Here is a 24,808-nt window from a genome sequence, read left to right on the forward strand (position 1 = left end):
TGATTGACCTTCGAGAACTTAATAAATGCATTATTCCCCAGTACCCAGTTGTCCCAGATATCTCTTCCCTATTGACAGCCATTGATTCCGAAGCCTCATTTTTTACAGTCATAGACCTCAAGAACGCGTTTTTCAGTGTCCCCATTCATCCAGACAGCCAGTTTCTTTTCGGATTTTGTTTAAATGGAAGGAGCTATATGTTCACACGCGCTCCTCAAGGTTTCACAGAAAGTCCTAGTATTTACAGTCAAGCACTCAAGAGACAACTAGACAACATTCACATGCCAACTGACACTGCCCTGCTCCAATATGTCGATGATCTACTGATCACAGCCCGTTCTGAACATGCTTGCGAACAAGCATCACTTACAGTCTTGTATTTCCTAGCCGAGATGGGGCACAAGGTGTCCCCTTCGAAGCTTCAATTCTGTGTCCAGCAAGTGGTCTACTTAGGACACTTACTGTCCAAGAGGGGTAGGCAGTTGACACCAGATCGTATTCAGTTAATAGCGAGTCTTCCTCAGCCCAAGACTCAGAAGGAGGTACGTGCTTTTATCGGCCTTACTTCTTATTGCAGACAATGGATTCCTCAGTATGCATTTCTAGCCAAGCCACTGATACAGTTAACAACACAGGAGGCAGCCGTATCGACTGTCCTCCCTTGGACATCTGAACATACACTTAGTTTTAATGAATTAAAGAAAGCCCTATGCCAAGCTCCAGTTCTAGCTACACCAAACTACAGTAAGCCTTTTACACTTTTCGTCACTGAACGCGAAGGTACAGCATTATCTGTTCTCACACAAGATCAAGCAGGACAATACAAGCCTTGTGCTTATTTTTCGAGCACATTAGATCCTGTAGCCCAGGCTCTGCCTGCGTGCCTCAAGTCAGTTGCAGCCACAGCACTAGCTATCAGACAAAGTGATTCCATAGTATTAGGACATTCCTTGACAGTACAAGTTCCACATTCCGTGGAAGTTCTTTTAAACCGAACACAAACTCAGCACTTGACAATTGCACGTTTAACAGGTTATGAATTGACACTGTTCCAGCCACACATAGAAATCAGACGCTGCAACGTCCTAAATCCTGCCACACTGTTACCATCAGTTACTTTGAATCCTGCCACACACGACTGTGTGGAAGTAGTTAACATCATGACCAAGACAAGATCTGACAGATATTCCATTACCAGATCCCGACCTGACGCTTTATGTGGATGGTTCATGTATGAGAACAAGTACAGGAGAACTAGTCGCCGCGTATGCAGTGACTACTGACACTGAAGTTATAGAGACACACCGTATTGACACCCTGTCTGCTCAAGCAGCAGAGCTAGTTGCTCTGACTCAAGCCTGCATACACGCCAAGAACCTGAAAGTTAATGTTTACACAGATTCACGTTATGCATTTGGAGTCGTACACGACTTTGGAGTGCTCTGGCAGGAGAGAGGTTTCATGACTTCTCATGGAACCAAGATTCAGCATGGTCTCCTTATTCAAGCTCTGTTAGATGCAATACACTTACCGACATCCATCGCTATCATGAAGTGCAAAGCACATACGAAAGTTACTGACATTATTTCCCAGGGTAATGATCTAGCGGATCGCACAGCTAAACTTACAGCACAGGCTCCAGACATTTCAGTTAAGCCAACACAGACACTTACTCCAGATCCGACTACATGTATGACAGTTAAGGACCCTACTCAAGATGTCATAGATATCCAGTTACATGCTACTCCAGATGAAATCAAGAAATGGTCCGAACAAGGAGGGGTCCAGACAGATCAAGGATGGTTAACGAAGGGTAGAGCCACATGGTTTCTCCCCGACTCTATGGTTCAAGTCATTATTAATACCGCACATAGTCCAGCACATTTAGGGGAAAAAGCAATGTTAAACAGTATCCAGAACATTTGGTTCAACAAGCACTTACGAGCTGCAGCCAAGCAGAAAGTCCGTACCTGTATGATATGTTGTCAGTTTAATCCAGGTAAAAGTGTTCCGGTGGAACAAGGTGGATTCCAGCCCCCTGACCACCCTTTTGAAGTCCTCCAGATGGATTACATTCAGATGGAGCGATGTCGAGGTTTCAAGTATGTCCTTGTAGTTGTATGCGCTTTGTCCAGGTGGACAGAAGCATATCCAGTCCCAGATTACACAGCCGCGACCACTGCCAAGCAGTTGGTTCGTGAGTTCTTCCCCCGTTATGGACTCCCTAGGGTCGTGTATTCTGATAACGGCCAGCCATTCTCATCTGAGTTGATGAAACATGTTTCCCTGTTGTTAGGGTACCAGTGGAAGTTCCATTGTGTACGCCATCCTGAAGCAGCCGGTCTCGTAGAGAGACATAATCAGACCCTGAAAATTCGCATTGCCAAAGTATGTCAAGAGAAAGGTGTGGACTGGCTAATAGCTCTGCCAGTTGCCCTGTTCTATATGCGCATGGTCGCACATTCCAGATCAGGTCTGTCCCCGTATGAGGTCGTTTTCGGCCGCCCCCCTAACATGTGGGGTACTCCTAGACCTCGAAGTATTACCGATGTTTCAAGTAATATGCTGACAGATTACCTAGCTTCCTTGATGTCTGCCCTCAACTCTTGTCGTTCACAGGTTGCCGCCGCATTTCCAGACAATACCGAGGTGGCACCGCATGAAATCGTTCCCGGATCCATGGTCCTAGTGCGAAATTTTGATCGTTCAAGTCCGCTGGAGCCTCGCTGGAAGGAGCCCCGACAGGTCCTCCTGGCCACCCGTACAGCCGTGAAGTTGGAGAGACGCAAAGGCTGGGTGCATCTTTCGCATATCAAAAAGTTTTATGGATTGAAGCCCGTTTCAAAGAACATTTCAGATCATTTAAAGGACTGCCAAAGTACTATTCTTAAGGACTGTCCCGCAAAAGACAATGATATTGCACCCTCCCTGTTAGAGACAACTCCGCAACAGGAGTATAAGAAAAAGTTAAGGTCTAGTAAAATAAGTCAGCCAGTTTGATTGTCTAAGTCCTCCCCTAGGTGAAACGGTTAGACCGGTTTCTGACATGTATAAAATAGACCCCCATAGTGAGAGAGTTAGTCAAAACTCAATCCGATGTATCATTTTTCTAAGTTTCGTTTTATTTCTCAGCATTATGATTTCCTGCACCAGTTATGCATTTTATCTGTATTTTCCAGTTTCTCATGTAAATAAGTCTTCTAATGTTACAGTAGAGCACACGTTTAGTGATCTGCCTCCTCATGAACTCTCTTATCGCCTCGCTATGCGTAACAATTCTTTTATCCGCATGTTACATTACTCACACCAGACCAGCAATGCCACTAATTGTTGGGTGTGTGGTCGACTCCCCCCTTTCCAGACACCGAAGGGAGTTCTGCCACTCTTTCCTTATCCATTTTCTCATAATGGTTCGTGTGGAGCATGGTCCACGTTAACGTCATCCTCAACAGATATGTCTTTCCTTAACAGTACATGTTTCCCAGACAAGCAAGGTCTTCCCCACAGAACAGGGTTAGATCTAGAAAATGAAGTTTACAACTTAGGTAATTATTCTTCGAATTTTATGGTCCTGAATGTCCAGTCTGATTCCACTCCAGACTTACCTGCTATTTCCGTATTACCAGTCAAAGGCGAATTATGTGTCCGAAATAATGGTTCCGTACATGTAGGCCATAGTGATTGTACTACTATTGTCAAGTATAGTGACAGTGGGAAATCTATTTTCAAAGCTTCACGTCATTCTTATTTTGTTTGTGGTCAAACCGCATATGTTCGTCTGCCCCTCGATTGGGAGGGAACCTGTTACATTGCCTTCCTACTGCCACCTGTTTTCCTAGCCCCACCTGATTATCATAGAAATACACATCTAGTACACATTAGACATAGAAGGGAGATCGAGTCCCCGATTGTCTATTATACTGAAACTGCTCTAGAACAGTATACAGATTTCAATAGAGGTTTCTTCTTTTTTATAGGCCCTATCCAGAATAGTAAGCTAATCCGTAGGTTAACCAGAACCCTTGAAGCTGTAGTAAATGAGACTGCCTCTGCCCTAGGTAACTTAACCGAAGAGCAATCTGCTATGAGATTTGTCGTTTTGCAAAATCGTCTCGTCCTTGACGTCATACTGGCCGATAGGGGCGGGGCCTGTAGAGTCATCGGATCTAGTTGCTGCATTTTCATTCCAAATATTGCGCCGTCTGTTTATTCAGCTATAACCAGACTCCATAAAATTGCCCATCTGTTACACCAAGATCCAGGCACCTGGACATGGTCCGGTTGGTTCTGGAATATAATTTCCGCTTGGGGATGGAAAGTATTGTCCTTTCTAGGTATTGCAGTAGCGATCATATTCAGTTGCTGCCTCTGTATACAATGTGGCCCTGCGATTTGCGGCATTTGTGCTACATCTTGTGTTCCTAGTCCCAAGTCCCGTCCTAAATCCAGTTCCAAGAAAACTCGAAACGAGCAAATGATACTGTATGAAATGATAGATGGTATCATGAATATTGATGTTTCCTGATGGAAACGTAGTGACAAGGAGGGAATGTGGAAAAGTAAATTTTGCCATGTTCTGTGTCCCTACGAGTCCTCCATCTTATGTTATGTGTGCATGATTAAATATGCATATGTATCCCCCATGTTTGATTAAAGACGCAATTACAGTTGTGTCCATCTCTAGTATGCCAGTTTCCAGTTCTCGTGAAAGCTACGAGTATCAGGCCTATGTAAAGTTACGTTGCCACGTTTCTCAGTGTGCACGTTATTTCATTGTAAAGTCCCCGTTTCTAGGCCTCAAAAGGGCCCGGACACCAGATTCAGCTCCTGTCTCCTGAGCTTCGCTGAGGAGCGATACAGCCCCCACCTGTATCCCTGACCCTTCACTTACTTCCTGCCTCGCAGTGCCTGGCCCAGCCTGGCTCTGCCTCTGAGTCTGCCAAGAGTATGTTATGATTCTAGTTATCAGTCCAGCCCTCCTTCTCTGCATTCCTAAGCTACTGAACCGCATCAATAGTTTCCGTCATTGTCTAGCCTCTACGTCTCCATGTAAGAGAAATACTGTATTTATGGTCATTTAGTATTCTTCATCACGCACTACATGTAGAATAATGCATGCTCCAGTCTTAGAGTCTGTTAGCCTTTCCCCTCCTGACTTCTAGTTTATATCAACATGTTCTCTAAACATCAGATACTAGATACTGTTTAGGTACATGTCGCCCTGACTCTCCAGACTTCAGTCTCTGCTCCTAGCACAGAGTTCATAGCCCCCAGCTTCTCCTAGTAACACGTCATTGTCAGTTTGCGCGCACCATCAGGTTAGAGGTCCCGGCTCCTTAGGTAGCCCCCTCCATGTTTCCGCCCCATTCATGACATATTCTGTTACGTTTGCATCACATGTCTATGTATACGCCCTGTTACACCCACTTTCACCCTTATCTTTCGCGACTGCTACGCGTCACACCCTTTGCTCCACCCACCGCTCCGCCTATCATATGTACTGTAATGCAACTGTTTTACTATATATGCTTGTGTATTGTTATTAAATGCTAGCGCGCTCATCCCAGATCCAGCCCCGGCAGCTGCCGGGCCCTGCCATCCTATTCCTATGCAGGTTGTCCTGTTCCTGTCCTTTATGCTGTAATAAACCTGCAAAACTCCTACTACCTCGAATCTTGACTCTCATTTATTGAGCTATCTGTTATTCATTTATCCATTCAAAAATAGAGGTATTATTTATTTATTTACCACAAGCTGCAAAACTACACCGACAGGTAAGAAACTATTCGTTTTGCAGCATGAATCTTTCTGGATTCACTATGCTGTGCATCGACTTTGTAGCGGTTTGTTAATATTGTGGCGGCTGGCTGGAAGATGAGCTTTGATTCTTGAATATGTGTTGAAGCACCTTCTGTCCCACTTGTGCTTCTTTGTTCATTTGTATGTCCACACAGTAGTGTTTTGTGAATGCGTGAACTGAAGCCCATGTTGCCGCCAGGCATATGTCCTGAATGGGAGTGTTAGCCAGGAAGGCTATTGTTGCTCCCTTTTTCCTGGCCCCTCTGCCAGTTCTTGCCCAGCTTATTTGTGGCAGAGTTGCATTGCTTGCGCGATCCATCGTGCAATTGTTCCCTTAGTAACTGCTTTTCCCATGAAACTGTCTGCGAATGACACAAAAAATTGTTTTGTTTTTCTGTGATCCTTAGTTCTCTCTATGTAGTGCATGTCAGCTCGTCTGGCGTCCAGAGTGTGCAGTGCCCTTTCTGCGTTTGTCGTTGGTCTTTGGAAGAAACTAGGTATTTGAATAGTTTGGTTGATGTGGAACGTAGACACCACCTTTGGCATAAAGTGTGGGTCCGTTCTCATCACCACCCTTTCGTTGTGAATTTGTATGTAGGGTTCTTGTAGCGTTAACGCCTGTAACTCGCTCACCCTGCGCAGCGAGGGGATTGCCACCAGGAAAGCTGTCTTCAAGGTTAACATTTGTAGGGAGGCCTTATGGATCGGTTCAAAAGGCGCTTTCATGAGTTCCGTTAGTACTAGGTTGAGGTTCCACGCGGGTGCTGGTAACCTCTTTGGCGGTGTGATCTTCTTTGCCCCTTCCAAGAATCTTTTTACAATTTGTGAAGTAAAGAAGCTCTTCCCTGTCTCTCCTCTAGTGTACGCGACTATGGCGGCCAGGTGTACCCTTAGCGAGGATGAGCTCAGATTAGCCTCTAGCAGGTGAGTGAGGTATTTAAGCACTGTTGAGTCTCTTGTCATTTTGTTGTGCAGTTTTTCCTTTCTGTACCATAGTGTGAACCTCTTCCATTTGGCCACGTAGCACTTCCGCGTGCTAGGTCTTCTCGCCTCTCGAAGTACCTTCAGGGTGCTCTCAGGTAATTTAAGGTGTGCAAATTCTATGTCCTCAGGAGCCAGGCTGAGGCTTTCTGGTTCTGGATGCAACACCTCTCCGTTTTGCATGGAGAGTAGGTCTTTCCTCCTCCCAAATCTGTGTGGTGCACTCTGTCTCATCTCCATAATCTGCGAGTACCAGGTCTGTCTAGCCCACTGTGGTGCCACCAGTATCAGGGTCATGTTGCTTGTTCTGCACTTGCTGAGTACCCTGTGTATCAGGGGGATCGGTGGAAAAGCGTAAGCAAATGTCTTTGACCAGCTTATCCATAGGGCATTCCCCAGTGACCCTTCCCCTGGTTGCCTGGATGCGAAGTGCTGGCATTTTGCATTTTGGCGTGTTGCAAACAGGTCTATTGATGCTGTCGAACAGTCTCCTTGTCTCCTGGGCATTGAGCTCCCACTCGTGTGAAGCCGATGTCTGTCTGCTGAGCCAGACCGCTTCCACGTTGTCCTTCCCCTGGTAGGTGAATCGCCAGTAGATCTATTTTTAGTGGGATGGCCCATTTCCATATTTCCTGCGCTAGTTCTGACAGCGGGGCTGATTGTGTTCCTCCCTGCTTGTTTATGTAGAACATCGCTGTTGTGTTGTCTGTCTGGATCAACACTGTTTGGTTGTACAGCTTCGTCTGGAATGCCTTTAGTGCGAGGAACACGGTGTTTAGTTCCAGGTAATGGATGTGTTTGACCGCATCCGCTGGTGTCCACAGACCCCTCACTCTGAGCTTTTCCATGTGTGCGCCCCATCCCTTCTGGGAAGCGTCTGTGGTGATGGTCACAGTTGGTGTTGGTGTGTTAGAGGTTTCCCTTTTGTTATGTTTCCTTTGTTCCACCATGATATCTACTCGTGCACTGCGTGCGTTACAACCACTAGATCTTCCCAACAACCTGTAGCTTGTGACCATTGGTCCTGTACCCACTCCTGGAGTGGTATCATGTGGAGTCGTACATTTGGCACTATGTGTATGCAAGAGGCCTTCATGCCCATCATCTTGCTCGCCGCTCTCACTGTCAGAGGACGCCCATTCTGGTTGTGGCGCGCCTCCTTCACCAGTGCCAGCGTTCTCTTCTCGCTGGGGAACACCTTCTCCTGTACGGTGTTGATCTGCGCACCCAGGAAAATTTTTACTTGTTCTGGGTTCATTGAGGATTTTCCCCAGTGGATGGAGAAACCCAGGGCCATTAGTGTATCTGTCACTCGCCGTGCGTGCCGTTTGCATGTCTTGTACGATCTTGCCTTTACTAGCTAGTCGTCCAGGTAAGGGTATACGTGGATCCCTTCCCTCCTTAAGTGTGCTGCGACTGCTGCAAGGCACTTTGTAAATACCCTTGGTGCTGATTTTAGTCCGAATGCCAGTGCCGTGAATTGATAGTGATTTGTGTTGATGACAAATCTTAGCAGATGTTTGTGCCGCCTGTTCATTGGGATGTGCAGGTAGGCATCTTTGAGGTCTATGGTGACCACGAAGTCCCCGCCTTGTATCTGCGGAAGGACCTCTTGCAGGGACGTCATTTAGAATTTTTGGGTTTTTATGTATTTGTTGAGGAACCTTAGGTCCAGGATGGATCATTGTTTCGTCTACCTTTGGTACCAGGAAGTACGTGGAGTACACCCCCTTCTTCCTCTCTACAGGAGGTACAGGCTCGATAGCCTCCTTCAACAGGAGTTCTTGTGCTTCCCTTTGAAGTAGCTCTAGTTCCTTGTTTGCTAGTGCTCTTCTTTTTGGTTTTCTGTTTGGTGGTGTCTTTTCCAACTCTATGCAGTAACCGTACTGTATGGTGTTGAGAATCCATCTGTCTGTAGTTATTTTCTTCCACTCCTGGAAGAAACGGTTCAATCTTCCTCCCACCGGTGTTACGTGCTCTTGCATGTGCAGTCCGAGCCACTCCTCTTTTTTGTATGTGTGCCCCACCCCTGGAGTTGTTGAGAGGGTGTGCACTGGTAGTGTGGCAGAGTCACTTGGAGGTGGGTTGTTGTCCACCTCTTCTGTTGTTCCCCTGGCCATACCCCTTCCCGCGAAAGGACTGGCCCCTCTGTTGGTATTGCCAGTGTTGCTTTTGCTGGCCCTGTTGCGTCTGAGTGTCGCCCTGGTGTGACTGGTGGAAGGTCTGGTGCGACATTCCCGGCTGGTTTCCCCCTCTCCCGTTTGGTCTCCGTGACGGGGTTCCTCTCTTTGTTCCTCTGAACTGCAAGGCCCCCATGGATCTTGTGGTGTCATTGTCTTTTTTCGGCTGGGTGAGCTTTTTGTCTACTGGTGCTCCGAACAGTGTTTCGCCGTTGAACAGGGTGTTCAGGATATTGTGTTGCACCTCAGGTTTAAAGCCTGGTATTCTGAGCCAGGCTTGTCTCCTTTCCGTGATGCCCAGCATCATAAGTCTGCTGGCTGTGTCTGCACCGTCCAGTGCTGTTTTTAGGCAAGAATTTGCCATGTTCTTCCCCTCCTCTACAAGGTGCGTAGCTCTTTGCTGGTATTCTTGTGGGAGATTTTGAGTAACTGGCCGAGGTCGTCCAGGGTCTGGTTTTGGTGTCTGTTCAGCAGGGCGTTGGAATTGGCCGTGCGCCAGTGCGTTGCGGCATTTCTCTCGATCGTCCTTCCAGTCAGGTCCATCCTTCTGCTCTCCTTGTCTGGAGGTGGTCCTGTCGTTGTCGGGACATTGGCTCTTTTCCTTCCTTTTGCCGCAATGATGGAGTCTGCAGTGACCGTTCCCTGGATGTAGGGTGGGTCCTTGGGGGAGTGCTTGTACTTCTTCTCCGTCCTGGGTGTGACGGGTTTACAAGTCGCCGGCTCTTTGAAGGCCTCTCTCCCTTGTCCTTTAATGCTTTCGAGCATTGGCAGGTAATGGCTCCTAGTTTGTATAGGGAGCAGTGTTTCCACGAGGAAATCCGCCTTCGGCTGTTCCTCCTCTAGTTTTACTTTGAACGCTGCTGCTGCGTTCTTGACGACTTCATTGTAATGTCCAATGTCGTCGGGCGGCGAGGGCCTCGCCGGATATGTGTCCATTCCCTCTTCTGGACTCTCGACCTCGATGTCCTGCCACTCTAGGTCCTTCGAGTAGGAGGAGCCCTGAAAGGTCCTCTGGTCGTCATCTTCCTCCTCCTCGTAGTAGGGGGGTCTCTTCTCGATATTCCAGATCTTCCTGGCTTTCCGACGGTCCTTCGACCTCGAACTCCTTTTCTTCCTCGACAAACTCGACCACCGGTGGCTTTGGCTTCGACGGGATTGTGCATGCTTTCATCCTTTCGTCGAAATCTTTCTTTCGCTGCACGATGTTCTCCATCTCTGCCTCGAGTCTTCTCTTCTTTCTTTCCATCTCGGCTGCCTGTTCGGCGTCGATTGGTTGTGCCGGTCTCTTTGTCTGGCTTGATGGCGTCGAGACTGGTTTCGGTGTCGAGATGGGTTTCGGTGTCCAGACTGGTCTTGCGTCTGTCGACGTCGAAGAGGTCTTCGGCGTCGAGCGTTCCTTTTCGTGGACGCTTTTTGACGACCGTGGTTGGTCGCCGCCCTTCGGCGCCTGGGAGTCCTTCTGTGAGGATCCGCTGGCCCTGGGTGTTGCTGCGGACGCCGGAGCTTTCGGCGTCTTCGAGGTCTTGCCCTCGTTTTTTCGAGAGTTTTGGGCAGACTGTCGGGAGTCTTTCGGGCCTTTTTGGGGCGTCGAGTCTCCTACCTTTTCTGGAGTCTTCGTATTATCGGTCTCTACGACCGTGTAGCCGGCGTCTTCTTCAGCGACGTAATCCTCCTCGTCGGTCGATAGTCCCAGGTCTCGAAGGGACGGAGGTTGGCCCTTGCCCTGCATGGCGAAGTTAGCTCTTCTTTACCTCTCTCTCACTCGAAGGGTCTTCGGCGTGAAGGTGGAGCAGGCGTTGCAGTCCCCGCTTTCGTGGTCGACCGGCAGGCAAAGGTTGCAAACTGGGTGCTGGTCTTTCTGCGCGCACTTGTGGTGGCAGTTCCGGCAGAATTTGAATGGTCTCTTGCGTTCAGGGGGCCGCCTGATTGTGCATTCTCTTCTGGACGTCGAAGTCCCTCGAAGATCTTCCTTCGTCGTCCCTTTCGATGCTGTAGTCTCACTTCGTCTTCTTAAGTCTTTTCTTCCCAAAAACTTGGTTCTTGGCTTCTCTTTTCTCCAAATCTCTGGAGCCCTCTCGGGAACGATCCAGACCCAACGGCGGAAAAAAGAATCTGAAGATGGCGCCCAAGGGTGGGAGCTTCCGCAGGAAGCATGCCGACGTCACAGGAAGGACACCAAAAGGTGGGACGTCGACGCCCACCTGGGCTAAAAAACAAACAAAAAAAAACACAAAGAAAAGACTACGATTTCGGACCCAACCACTAGACCGCGGAATAATGCACAGCATAGTGAATCCAGAAAGATTCACGCTGCAAAACTGCTGTTATTTAACAAAAAATATCCCAGAGCTCCCACTTCACAGTGAGGTGGTTGTAGCCCTCAGTGGGACTAGGCTTTCCCACTGGGAGGAGAAGCCCAAATGATGAAGCATGTAACCTATGACGAGTGAGATGCACCAAGATGGCCGACGGATAGGAGCTCTTGGTAAGCGCTCCGTGTGCTTGGGATCCCACTCTGGGATTTTATCCCTGTTAGCACCCGATACATCAACGAGTAACTGGATTTAACAAGTAAGAGGATTCAACAAGTAACAGGATTTGAGCGCGATATTCCTTACCTGTCTCTCGGAGGACCTCGGACCCTGACTGTCCCTGCATCGTTGGAGAAGACCTCGGACCCTGACTGCCCCTGCATTGTTGGAGAAGACCTCGGACCCTGACTGTCCCTGCATCGTTGGAGAAAACCTCGGACCCTGACTGTCCCTGGCCGCTGGCGGAGAACGACGCGGAGCCTGGAGCGCGCTGTGAACGCTGCTGCCTAGAACCAGGGACCCGCTGTGGACAACGGGTGCTCGTTGTGGCTGCAAGGTGAGCTGTAGCGGACTACCGAAGAGTCGGACCCGCCTGATTCCGACGCCGCCTGCACCGGACAGACCGGAGGGAGGTGGACCTGGACCATGTTCACGGCGGCCGCCACCCAAGGGACTGATAGCAAGAGTCGCCGGACGAGCATCGGAAATGCACTGCGGTGTTACCCTGCTCGCCTGCGGGCATCGTGAGGTCCGTCCCGGTAGCCGACCCACATCGGGAGTGATCTCCCCGCCTTGCCCGCTCAGCTGTCTGGAACACCTCGCTCTGACAACATCGGACTAAGCGGAGAGCCCCCCGTCGACACCAGCGGAAGTGGACGACCTGCTGACAGGGTGTGCACGGTGTGCCTGGCGTCCCCCCCCCCCCCCCCCCCCCCCCTTCCCACCACCAGCGGTAGCGTGGAGCCACAAAGCAGGCAAGTCAGCGCGGCCGGGAACAGCGCTGGCGAGCGAGGGCGTCAACACCCCCGGGGAGACTCAACTGGGAAGGAGGATCATTCGATCATCATTTACACGTTTTGAGCAGACCTGCAAACGAAGGCAAACAGCGTCTTTGCTCCCTAAAGCTGGGACTACAGAGCACCTTCCGAGCAGAAAGCGGGAAAAGGTATTTTCTTTGCCTCACTCGTTTTTCTTCACGCACAAAAAACCTCCTTTGTTCAAAATGGCTGGGGCCATAAACTGATGCAATAAATCCCCTCCTTTACCTCCAGAGCCCACGAGGCCCCTCAACAACTCCTCCTAAGATAACAAAAATAGAGATAAGACTCCCCACAGTATGCATGATACTGAGCCAGCTGGAATAGAAACTGAAACTGCCCTTCCCTGCTCGCAAAAGAACAACTAACAGAGGCCTAAGGGCACTATTCCCTATTTGGCGGCCATCTTAGACTATTCCTATTCCTTCTCTTTGGTGGCCATCATGGACTAGTCACCTTGACTAGTTTGACTATCTGTTCATATAATGCAAACTTGTCATTGCAGACTAAGCTCATTTATCGCGCACTTTGCATAGCCCTATAAACACTCCTTCCTCTAACTTAATGTGTGGCTATTAGTGCAGTATTATATATATATATTTTTTTTTTCTGACAATTTGTACACTTATAGTAACCCACGGCACAGCTGCCTTTTAGTGCAGCAGTATATTTATTATATTAGTTTGCAAACATGTGTAACCTGCCCTTCGGCACTTTTCATTTGTAAAGTATCTTTTCATTCATCAACTTTTTATTGGATTAAGTATCTGCCTTTTATTGCAGTATTGTATGTCTACTTGTATTTTATACATTTGTTGTACTTCTACCTGTATGCTTTGCATTTTTTTTACCCTGCACACATGTCACTTTTTCCTCACCTGTAATGCACCGATCACTACCTCATATATGTGTGATTAAGTGTCTGCCTTTTATTGCAGTATTGTACTCCTACCTGTATTTTGTACAGTTTTTGTACCCTATAACTATGTCACTCCTTCCTCACCTGTAGTGCACTGATCGCTACCTCATATATATCACCCAGCTCACTGCTATCCCTATTATGCACTGATCGCTACCTCATATTTTGCTCATTCTTGTAATATGCACACTTCCACTTTTATTACTGCATTACACCGATGCTACCTCCTACATTCTGGTTATTTTTGGTTATTCACTAATGTCACTTGGCCTCCATTTAAGTGGCTGCCACTTATACCTTGTAAAATTTTTGTAAGCTGCATCCACTCACCGCTACTTCTGGACTGCACCGATTGCTACCTCTTATATTTTGGTTATTTTTGGCCATTCACTTGTGTCACTTTTGTGCTAAGTAACCTACGGTTGACAGTTATCTTTTGCACATTTGTATTATTATCATTCGCCCTCCCATACCCACCTCTACAGCCATCCCAACATGGATCTCATCGGCAAGCACACATATAGAATAAATTACCCATCCACACTCACCAAAAAAGCCGCTAAACGCTTTAAACACAACTTCCTGAGGTCCCACCCTGAAACCCCCTTTGCCGACACCTACTTCTCACCGGTCAATGGATCCCTGAACATCGATATCTTCCACACCTCACGTAGAGCTCAATGGAGAAAAGCGTTCCTCACCCTACTCACCGTCTCCACCACCAGGAAAACGGCTCATGGCCTAACTCTCTCCATCACAACTCTTCCCTGGCAGAACCACCATTACTATCTACAATAACGGGATTGTCCTAATTCAATCCACAGACAAGAACCTGGAACTACTAGACAACCTTTTCCCCAAGTTCAAAGAGCACCTTTCCAAGCCCAGGACCTCCACCCATATCTCCTCCAGCACTATCACTCCTGACATCTCAGCCCTCACCCACAACCCCCCCTAACCTCGCTCAACATCAGAACGACACACACCTCACCTCTACCTCCAACACCCTAGTCAATCACCCACCTGCTGCTACCACCACACATCCCTAAATCACAGTCACAAATCTCTCCCCCTCACCCACTAATCGCCCCCCTAATTTCAACACTTGGACCCCCACAAATGCCACTCCCACTACTCTCTCCCCTGACAACACAGCTCCCACCCACAATCCCGCTAACCTAGATCAGCACCAGAATGACACGCATAATGACAATTCCCACCCTCTGTCCCTCCCTACTCTCAGTCCCCACTACCACTCGCTAATTAACCACACAGAGCACACCACATCTATTATTATAACTCCCCCTCCCCACGAAAGGACCATCTCCAACACCATTTCCTCCCCTCCCCCCACTCTCAGCCCTCACTACCCCTCAGGCTCCCCCATCACCACCAACATACACTCCACCTCCACCCCGCTCTCTCCGCCTGCCACCAAAGCCCTCCTCTACGCCACCAACCTCCTCCGCACTTCATCCACTCCCATCCCCCCCATACCCTCTCTCCTCCCTAACACCAACTCGTACGCCGGCACCACGGAGCCCTGCATGAACACCAACCCACCCCCCCACCCGCATGCTAATGCACAGGTCAGCCACTCACCCATGACTTCCTCCCCCAGCACTAACACCTATCCCACGCTGGACAAGATTATGTCCTCCCTCCTCCAGCTCAAAGAAGACTTTCACACCATCAAAGAGCTACTCATCACACCCCCCAGACACACCCCACTCACCAACACCCGCCCTCTCAACTGGCTCCCCACCCGTCCCGATGACGCTCCCAAGCTACACCCCTCACACAGGACCGCGCAAGCCCACAATCGCAACAACCCCACCCGCCGCCCACATTGGACGGCGACCCCTGCCCACAATCGCAACAACCACCCCCGTCGCACATGCACCCCTCTTTCGGATCTCGATATTCTCACCCTCCTCCGCTCCTACGACCCAGCTCCCCTAAACCACGCAACCGCCACGCACCTCCCCATTCCCACGATACACTCAAAACCCCGTAGACCCCCCCACACTAAACAGAATCTGTCCCGAATAACCTTAGAAAAGTCCCCCTCTCTCTAGTACCCTCTACCTCCCCTGACACACCCCGTCTCAAATGCACTCTCCTCAACTGTAGATCGGCTTCTAGACACTCCTCCGCCATCGCCGATCTCATCCTATCATTGGACCTTGACCTAATCATCTTGACTGAAACCTGGCTAACTGAATCTTCTACACCTATAATGGACATTCTGGTTCCCCCAACTACCACATCATTAGGCTTGACAGGTCTGGCAAGATAGGTGGTGGAATTGCATGCATATACAGGAACAACCTCTCTGTTCTGAAAGTCTCCGCACCTTCCCTACCCTCCTCAACTTCCTGCGAATACATTTGCCTCGATATTATCAGTGAAGGCAAACCGATATGCTCTCTTCACGGCATTTACCACCCACCCAGAGACAACCTCACCTTCGCCCAACAAATCATGGACATGATTTCAACTAACGCCGGACGACAGCTCACCCAAATATACCTTGGTGACTTCAACCTCCACTGGAACGATCACAATGATGCGGTGGTAAATAGTCTCAAAAATTTCCTCAAAGCCCTGGACCTCACACAACTATGCAACAGCCCGACCCATGAGAAAGGTTCTATCCTCGACATCATCGCCAAAGAGGACGCTATTCAACTTGAATCTATCCAACCCTGTGACTGGTCAGACCATCATATCGTCACATTCTTTATCAATGAAAAAATCAAACTCAACACGACTCAATCCTCCAGACCTAAAATATGGAAAAGAGACCTGAAAAAACTCAACCCAGACTCCCTACCCCCGAACAGCAGCGACCTACTGCTCCCTCCTACGGGCGCTACAGATGTCCAATCCTTGACTGACCACTATCTCAACGCCATGACTTCAATTAATGAGGCTGCTCCCATGCAGCTAAAAAGAGTCTCCGCTAAAATATCCAATCCATGGTACGACGGGAGTCTCAATGAAGATAGACGAGCCATGCGAATGGCAGAGCGCACCTGGAGAACAGCTCCCTCTGCACTGCACCTGAAAACCCTGAAGAAAAAGAGAAACACCTACTTCAGGAAAATAAAGCGCTCAAAAGCAAACTTCTTCAGCCTCCAGCTCGACCAAGCAAAAAACCGACCAAGAAAACTGTTTGAGCTAATCAGAACACAAGCCAAGGAACAACCCCAACCTATCAGCTCTTTGGACAAAGCACCCTCCTGTGAAGACTTCGCCGCTTTCTTTACCCAAAAAACTGACAACATAAAGAGTGATCTCAGCATTGACGCAAGCCTCTACACCACTTCCAACTGCATAACACCCACCGAACTAAAAAACAATGCTACATGGTCATCCTTTGACACCTACTCCGAAGAAGAAATAGGCAAACTGCTCAGCACCTTGAAACCGTCCAATCACCTCACGGATCCCCTCCCTGCCAACACTGTCAAAGACTTCACCCCATGGCTCCTTCCACTGTGGACTAAAATTATCAACAGCTCGCTCCAACAAGGATTCATCCCTGACTCCCTCTAAGTTGGACAAGTCACACCTTTACTAAAGAAACCTACTGCCGACCCATCCGACCTACACAACTACCGTCCCATTACCAATATTCCCACTCTCGCCAAACTATTGGAAAAATGCGCTCAACTACAGCTGACTAAACACATTGATAAGTTTGATCTCCTCAACGCTCATCAATCAGGCTTCCGAGCAGGACACAGTACTGAAACTGCTATGACCCACATAATTGATGACGCTCTACAAATGCTAGATCAAAATGATACCTGCCTCCTCATCCTTCTTGATCTCTCATCAGCATTCGACACTGTTAAACATGAGAACTTACTCGAACTTTTGAACACAAGAATGGGTCTATCTGGGACTGTTCTCAAGTGGTTCACCTCCTTCTTACACAACAGGTCGCAGAAATTCAAGAGTAACAACCTGATGTCCTCGCCAATACCTGTTTCGTTAGGTGTCCCCCAAGGATCCTCCCTATCACCAACTTTGTTCAACCTAGTTATGGAACCCCTCACCACCTTGCTACAAGCATCCAATGTACTTTTTCAGATGTACGCAGATGACACCCAATTATATCTCAAACTACAATCTCCCAATGACATTTTACTCCTGAACTCAACGATCAGAAGCACCCAATCTTGGCTTGCAAATAATCATCTCAAACTCAATGCTCTGAAAACAGAGTTCCTTTTGATCTCACCTCCCGCGAAGATCTCTACCACTCAAACGTGGCTTAAACAGCTAAAAAGCTCGGAAAGAACGCCAAAATACTGAGACAGCGAGTTGCACCCCACGGCACAGAACCCTGCGGTGATTAACTCCCGCCCTGACGCCGCAGCACGACTTAACCGGACAACACATCGTGTAACAGTCCCCTTCAAAACAACGTATGCCTTAAAGAAATAACACGGCCACGATGACCTTCTGGAGACGGAGACATCACATGTAAATAGTACTAGTCTCTTCAATCCCCGACGTCTATTGTACAGACACCGTATAGTGTGATTCATCATATCGGCAGAATTAATTTCTCCACCGCTTTTGAATTACTGTTGAGAAACTTCCTTAAGGAAGCTCACGTCCTGATGATGATCTAAAATACTCTAGATCGAAACGCCGTCGACAAACTCAAGGAAAACTTCCCTATTTTCATTGTATATATTTTTTGTGGGAATAACCTTGTGGTGACATCTTTGTATATAAGTGTATATAACTGTTTTTTAATATTTGTTCACTAAAGTCACTTTGAGCACATTTTGTAACATATGTGAGCACCTGTAAAAGGAAGTAACTATCATTATTATTTTTTGCATAATATTGTAATAAAATTTACCTATATGGTACCTTGCCAAGACCTTCTCCCTGAATTAATTTCATGAATTAATTTCATAATCCAAAGTATCCTCCCTAGGACCCTTTTGGGGCCACTAAAAACCATTGTAATTCTTATAAATTTAAACAGCTAACTGCACTCAATATCCTACCCACCATCGTGGACTCAGCAAAATCTCTAGGCATAACTCTCGACTCTAATCTCAACATGCAGCATCATATCAGCAAGGCTACTAAGGGTGTGAACTTCCAAATCAATACCCTGAGGAAACTTAAACCCTTCCTACCAGCCAAAGACTTCCAAACTGCAGTACAAGCACTAGTAATCCTGCGAATTGAATACGGCAGCATCGCCCTCTGCTGTCTCCCGTTAACCACTACTGCACCCCTAAGAGCCTCTCTAAACACTGCAGCGAGACATCACTGGGTCAAAAAAACACTCATATCTCCCCTGACTTGAAATTCCTGAACTGGCTGCCTTTTGAAGCCAGAATACATCTGAAAATCGCCTGCATGACACACAAGGCTGTACACCTGAGCTCTCCCGGATACCTCACTCAGAAGCTGTCAATCTCTGGCGGCTCCAGATACACTAGAGGCACAAACAATCTACTGCTAAAACCTCGAAGATTCAGGAAGGAAAAAACGTATAAGCGCTCTTTCTCAGGAATGGCACCCAGGATCTGGAACTCACTCACTCCTGAAACAAGGCTCATCTCCTCAATCACACTTTTTAAGAAAGAAGTAAAAGCTCTTCTCATGGCCAAATACACTTGAGCTTTTAACTTGGATCTGTAAAGTATCTGCACCGATCTATATTACCCAGCTCGATCCCGACGACTGTGTTTTTCCTGTATTATTCTGCTAGATCCCTACGAATGTGTTGTACCTGTATTACTGTTTCACTTACCTGAATATTTACTTGCATTATTGATTTTACCTGTACTATTATGCTCCCTCACGTATTCATTCTCTTGTTTGGTATTCCCTGCTTTGTAAAGCGCTCTGATATCTGCAAAGATCTTGTTCGCGCTATATAAAACTTTCAAAATAAAAATAAATAAATAAAAGGGATCGCTCCCCTCTTACTTCTCTATAGAGAGACACAGATTTACCTTCTTAGGGTGAGTCCTACCTTCTCCTGAGGAACGGTCTTCAGATCTGATCCTCTTGTGAGATGTGGAGGATCTCACTCTCCTCCTCCGAAGAAGGTGGCTGGTGTTTAGTGGTTTGAAGCCACATCAACAACTTTCCCTCGCCATCTGAGGGTTTTAGACGAAAAAGTGCAGCAATTTTTACATTCTCTCACCTCATGTCTTGCGTAAAGACAGTAAATGCACTCCTTATATGGATCATCAACATGGACCCTCTTCTTGCCACTGGTCTTACAAGGGCGGAAAAGAAATGCGTTACTTACCTGTAACAGCAGTTATCCAGTATTGGTGTCTTTCATAGATTCACATGCCTGAATCATTCCCCGTCGTCGAGATGGGAGCCCCGGTAATAGAAAAGTAATGTCCTATAGACATACATGGAGAAAAATAGGCCTAAGGGCCTTGCCTTAGTAGCCTATCTATGTCCTTTTGTGAAAAGGACCAAATTTCCAAAGGTAGCCAATCAGCTACCACCTCCCTCTAGAACCTTCCTGCCAGGAGCCTCAGTCTCTCAGATTTTCGTACGCACCAAGCTAGGTAGACGTAAGATATGCTCTGTAGTGAGAGATGAGTCCTTCCTGGGGAGGTGGGAGGGTTGCATGTGAATCTATGAAAGACACCAATACTGGATAACTGCTGTTACAGGTAAGTAACGCATTTCTTATCCAGTATTATGGGTGTCTTTCATAGATTCACATGCCTGAATCAGAATAGCAAGCAATACATTATGCACATATGCGATGGAATATAACAGTCTGAGATAATACATATCATGTGACTAGATACCATCAGTAATATAGAGAGTAAAGTAAATAAATGTGCATACCATTGCAGGACGGTGGGAAGTAGGAAGGCTCATCTTACTGGAAGAGATGGCGAAGTACAGCTTGGCCCACAGCTGCATCCTGCATCAGTTCCGTGTCCAGGCAGTAGTGTCTGGTAAAGGTGTGCGGCGATTTCCAGGTGGCCGCTCTGCAGATATCCAGAATCGGTACACCAGCGAATAGTGCTGCCGATGTGGACACAGCTCTCGTGGAATGTGCTCGGACTGAGGAATGTAATGGACGTCCGGCTTTGTCATGACAAAATGCAATTGTTGCCGATATCCATCTGGAAATGGATTGTTTGGAGAGTGGCATGCCTTTTCTCGGCCTACTGAAGGCAACGAAAAGTTGTTTGGTCTTTCTGAAAGCTTTCGTTTTGTCCAGGTAAAATTTTAGACATCTCTTAATGTCCAAGGAGTGAAGAGATCTTTCCGCCACTGTGCCTGGGTTCGGGAAGAATGAGCGAAGCACAAGCGGTTCATTGAGATGGAAGTCCGAGGGGACTTTAGGAATGAAACGTGGGTTGGTTCTTAAGATGACTCTGTCTTCTCTAAATTGCAAGAAAGGATCCTGTATCGAAAGAGCTTGCAACTCACTGACTCTTCTGGCTGATGTTAGAGCTAAAAGAAGTGCAGTTTTCCAGGAAACGTATTTGAGTTCAGCCCTATGGATAGGTTCAAATGGATGTTTCATTAACTGATTGAGTACAATATTCAGATGCCACGTTGGTGGTATTCGTCTTGGTCTAGGGAAAGATCTGTAAAGCCCTTTAAGGAACTGTTTTATCAGTCTGTTGGACCATAGTGAAGGGCCTTTTGAAGACCTGGTGAAGCGAGAGATTGCTGCCAGGTGTACCCTGATGGAAGCATGCGCCAGACCTGTTTGGGCCAGATGCAGGAGATAAGGCAGTATCTGCTCTGGAGTGATTCTAAAAGGGTGTATATTGTTGTCTTTACACCAAATACAAAAGCGCTTCCATTTCAAGGAATAAGTTTTGTTCGTGCTAACTGCTCTTGCTTTAGCTAGGACTTCTTTGCACTCCTGCGGGATGCTTAGGTGACAGAATTCTCGGTACTCAGGAGCCAAGCCGATAATCTGAGAGATGTCAGATTCGGGTGGAGTATCTGGCCTTTGGACATCGAGAGTAGAGAAGGATGTTGAGGCAGTTGGATTGATGGACGGACTGAGAGGCGTCGGAGGTCCGCGAACCAATGTTGTCTCGGCCAGTATGGGGCCATGAGAATCAATGTGCAATGCTCCATTTTCATCTTCCGGATGACTCTGCTGATCAGGGGAAATGGCGGAAACGCGTACGCAAACACGTTGCGCCATGCGATGGAAAATGCATTTCCTAATGACCCCTGTTGGGGATGCCAACTTGCGAAGCTTTGGCATTTTTTGTTCTCTTTGGTGGCAAAGAGGTCTATTTGAGGTGTTCCCCATGCCGAGAAGATGTTGTCTAGAACTTGCTGGTTCAGTTCCCATTCGTGGGACATTGACCTCTGTCTGCTGAGAGCGTCTGCTATGACGTTGTCTTTTCCTGGGACATACTCCGATGTTAATGTGATGTTGTTGAGCAGTAGCCAGCTCCAAATTTTTTGTGATTCGCGAGACAGCGTCAGCGAGCGTGTCCCTCCCTGCTTGTTTAAGTAGTGCATTGTGGTCGTGTTGTCTGTCCTCACTAGCACTGCAGAATTTTTGATGCGAGGGAGGAATGCCTGTAGGGAGTGAAGGACTGCACGTAGTTCTAGGAGGTTGATATGCAGAGCCTTCTCTTGCTCCGACCATCTGCCGCTGATTTGTAAGTCTTGAAGGACTGCACCCCAGCCTTCGAGAGAAGCGTCCGTCGTTATGACGTGTGGAGTTTCTGGTAACAAGAACGTGAGACCTTTGGATAGGTTCTTGTGCTTCATCCACCAGCCCAGCGTCTCGGATATCTGTCGAGTGACGACTATGTGATCCTCGAAGGAATCTGTACATTGGGTCCACTGTTTGGTCAGGGCCTCCTGAAGGGGGCGCATTCTGAGCCGACAGTGAGGGATGAGTAGAATGCAGGAAGACATCATCCCTAGAAGAGATTTGAAAATCCTTACTTTGATGGTTGGTTTTGAAGATATCGCGGTAGCTAGAGTCATCAGTTTGTTTTTTCTTTCCAGAGATGGGAAAGCTTTGGAGGAAATGGTGTTTATAGTGGCCCCCAGAAATGTTATTATCCTGGTGGGTTGTAAAGTAGATTTTTCGAAGTTGAGAGTCAAACCCAGGTTCCGGAAAATGTCGAGACAGGCGTTGGAAGACAGCTGTGCGTCCGTGAGAGACGGTGCTTTCACCAGCCAGTCGTCTAGGTAGGGGAAGACTTGGTGATTCTGTTGTCTCAGGTAAGCTGCCACAGGCGCCAGGCACTTTGTAAAAATGCGAGGTGCTGATTTGAGGCCAAATGGGAGGACACAAAATTGGTAATGGAGACCTGCTACTTCGAATCGTAGGAATTTTTTGTGTCGGTTGTGTATTGGGACATGGTAATATGCATCTTGCAGGTCCAAAGATGTCATAAAGTCTCCTTCCTCCAGGGAGCCTAAGATTTCCTGGATAGTCACCATACGAAACGATTGGCTTTTCAGGAAGGCATTGAGTGCCCTGAGATCTAGAATGGGCCTCCATTTCTTCTTTTTCTGTTGGATTAAAAAGAAGCGGGAATAAAATCCCTTTCCCTTTTGAGCTGATGGGACTCGCTCTATTGCTCCCTTTTTTATCATGGAAGAGATTTCCTGCAGTAACAGACGAAGGTGTCTGTGATGATGTTTGTGAGGAGGGGTGAACGGTGGGATGGAGTTGAATTCCAAGGTGTGACCGTGTTGAATCAATTGTAGTACCCACCGATCCGTCGTAATCCTTTTCCAATTTTGGAGGAAATGTGTTAGCTTGCCACCAATTTTGAGCGGACCGGACGGTGGGGGGACTGGCTGCGGGAATTGGTCATTGTCTTCCGCCAGCCGTTTTCTTTTGCGATTTGCCTCTGAAGTTCGGTCTCCCGTAGGGGGTCTGACGACTTTGTTGTTGCTGCCGCTGTGGATATTGGGAGCGATTTTGATTATATGTGGATTTGCCTTGATAAGATCCTCTGTACGTGGATTGTCCTCGTCCTCTGTGCCCTCGAAAGGACTGGTTCCTGAATTGTAAAGTCCCGAGAGCCCTTGCAGTATCGGTGTCTTTCTTTATCGTCTGCAAGGCTTCATCTATTTTAGCTCCAAATAGTAGTTGTCCGTCATAGGGCATATCTACAACTTTGGTTTGTACTTCCTGTCTGAAGGACGTCGCTTTGAGCCAACCTTGCCTGCGCAAAACTGCGGCACCTGCAAGCTGTCTGAAGCCTGTCATGGCGACATCGACAGCTGAGTCTATGATTTCTGATGCCGATATTTGACCTTCATGAAGGAGTGCCTGGACCTCATTTTTCAAGTCATCAGGCACGTGCGTGAGATATGGAGCAATATCTTCCCATAGTTGCCTATTGTATCTGCCCAGCAGAGCAATGGCGTTGGCCACTTTGACCGTCATGGCTGACGTTGTGGAGAAGCGTTTGCCTATGCCATCCAATTTCCTGCCCTCCTTGTCTGGTGGTGCTGAGAGTGGCGAGGATGGGTTTCTGGAGTTCTTCTGGGCGGCTTGAGTGACGACCGAATCAGGTTTTGGATGTGAATTAAAACAAGTGGCTGCCGTTGACGGAGCCCTATATTTTTTGTCCAGTCTAGGGACCACTATTGAAACAGATGCAGGTGTTTGCATGAGTTGTAGCCCCTGTTCCCAGATATGTTCTATTATGGGAATGGATCGTGCCTCCTTTCTAATGGGGTCTTTGAAGTCATACAAGAAACAATCTGTTACTTTTGTTTCCATTGCCATGTGAAATCTGGTGGCCGCTCTCTCTATTAAATTGTGGAATCCACCGATATCCACTGGTGGAGAGTCTGATGTGCTGGGTTCCGGTGTGGCCGGAGAGTGAGCAACGTAATCCTCATCATCTCTGTTTTGAGAGAGGTCATCTCTAACCTCACCTTCCTCAGGAGGTTCGTCGTCATCATCAGAGGATTGTATGTTGTGAACCTGTTCAGTATCTTGAGGAATAACCAAAGGCGTTGGTCTTGCCCTTGGTGATCTTTGCTGTGTGGAAGATTCTTGAGAATTGCCATGTGATGGTGTCGCTGACGATTCTGGGAATCTCTTTTTATAGTCTGTGATCAGGAATTGAAGATCCTGAACTATCTCGGCCGGTAATACGATCATTGGAGTGACTTGAGTATGTACCTGAGCCTGAATAGTTTCTTCCGTAAATATAACATCATCTCCGTCATCGTCAGTACTCTGGCATTTGACGTTGAGATCTGACGGGCTAGTAGCTTGTTCGAAGTGGTCATCATCTGATTCGTCAGCCTGAAGTATGTGAGAAGGAAGCAGTGATTGAACCCTACTGGGTGATGTTAATTCGGGCGTAATAGGGAGTTTGGTGACCTTTTTTGATGGAATTAACTCCGCTTTTTTCCATGGCGTCGATGATGTCGTCGTCGACGAGGTCGTCGACGAGGTCGTCGACGGTATCGCCGTCGATCGCTTTTCAAGCGTCGAGTGTCCCTTCGCCGATGAAGCTGTCGTCGACGAGGCGGTCGTCGACGGAGTAGCCGTCGACGGTGCCTTCGCCGTCGACGGAGTTGGCGTCGACGGTG

Source organism: Lissotriton helveticus, chromosome 5_1 (genome assembly GCF_964261635.1).
Source record: "Lissotriton helveticus chromosome 5_1, aLisHel1.1, whole genome shotgun sequence".
NCBI classification, from domain to species: Eukaryota; Metazoa; Chordata; class Amphibia; order Caudata; family Salamandridae; genus Lissotriton; species Lissotriton helveticus.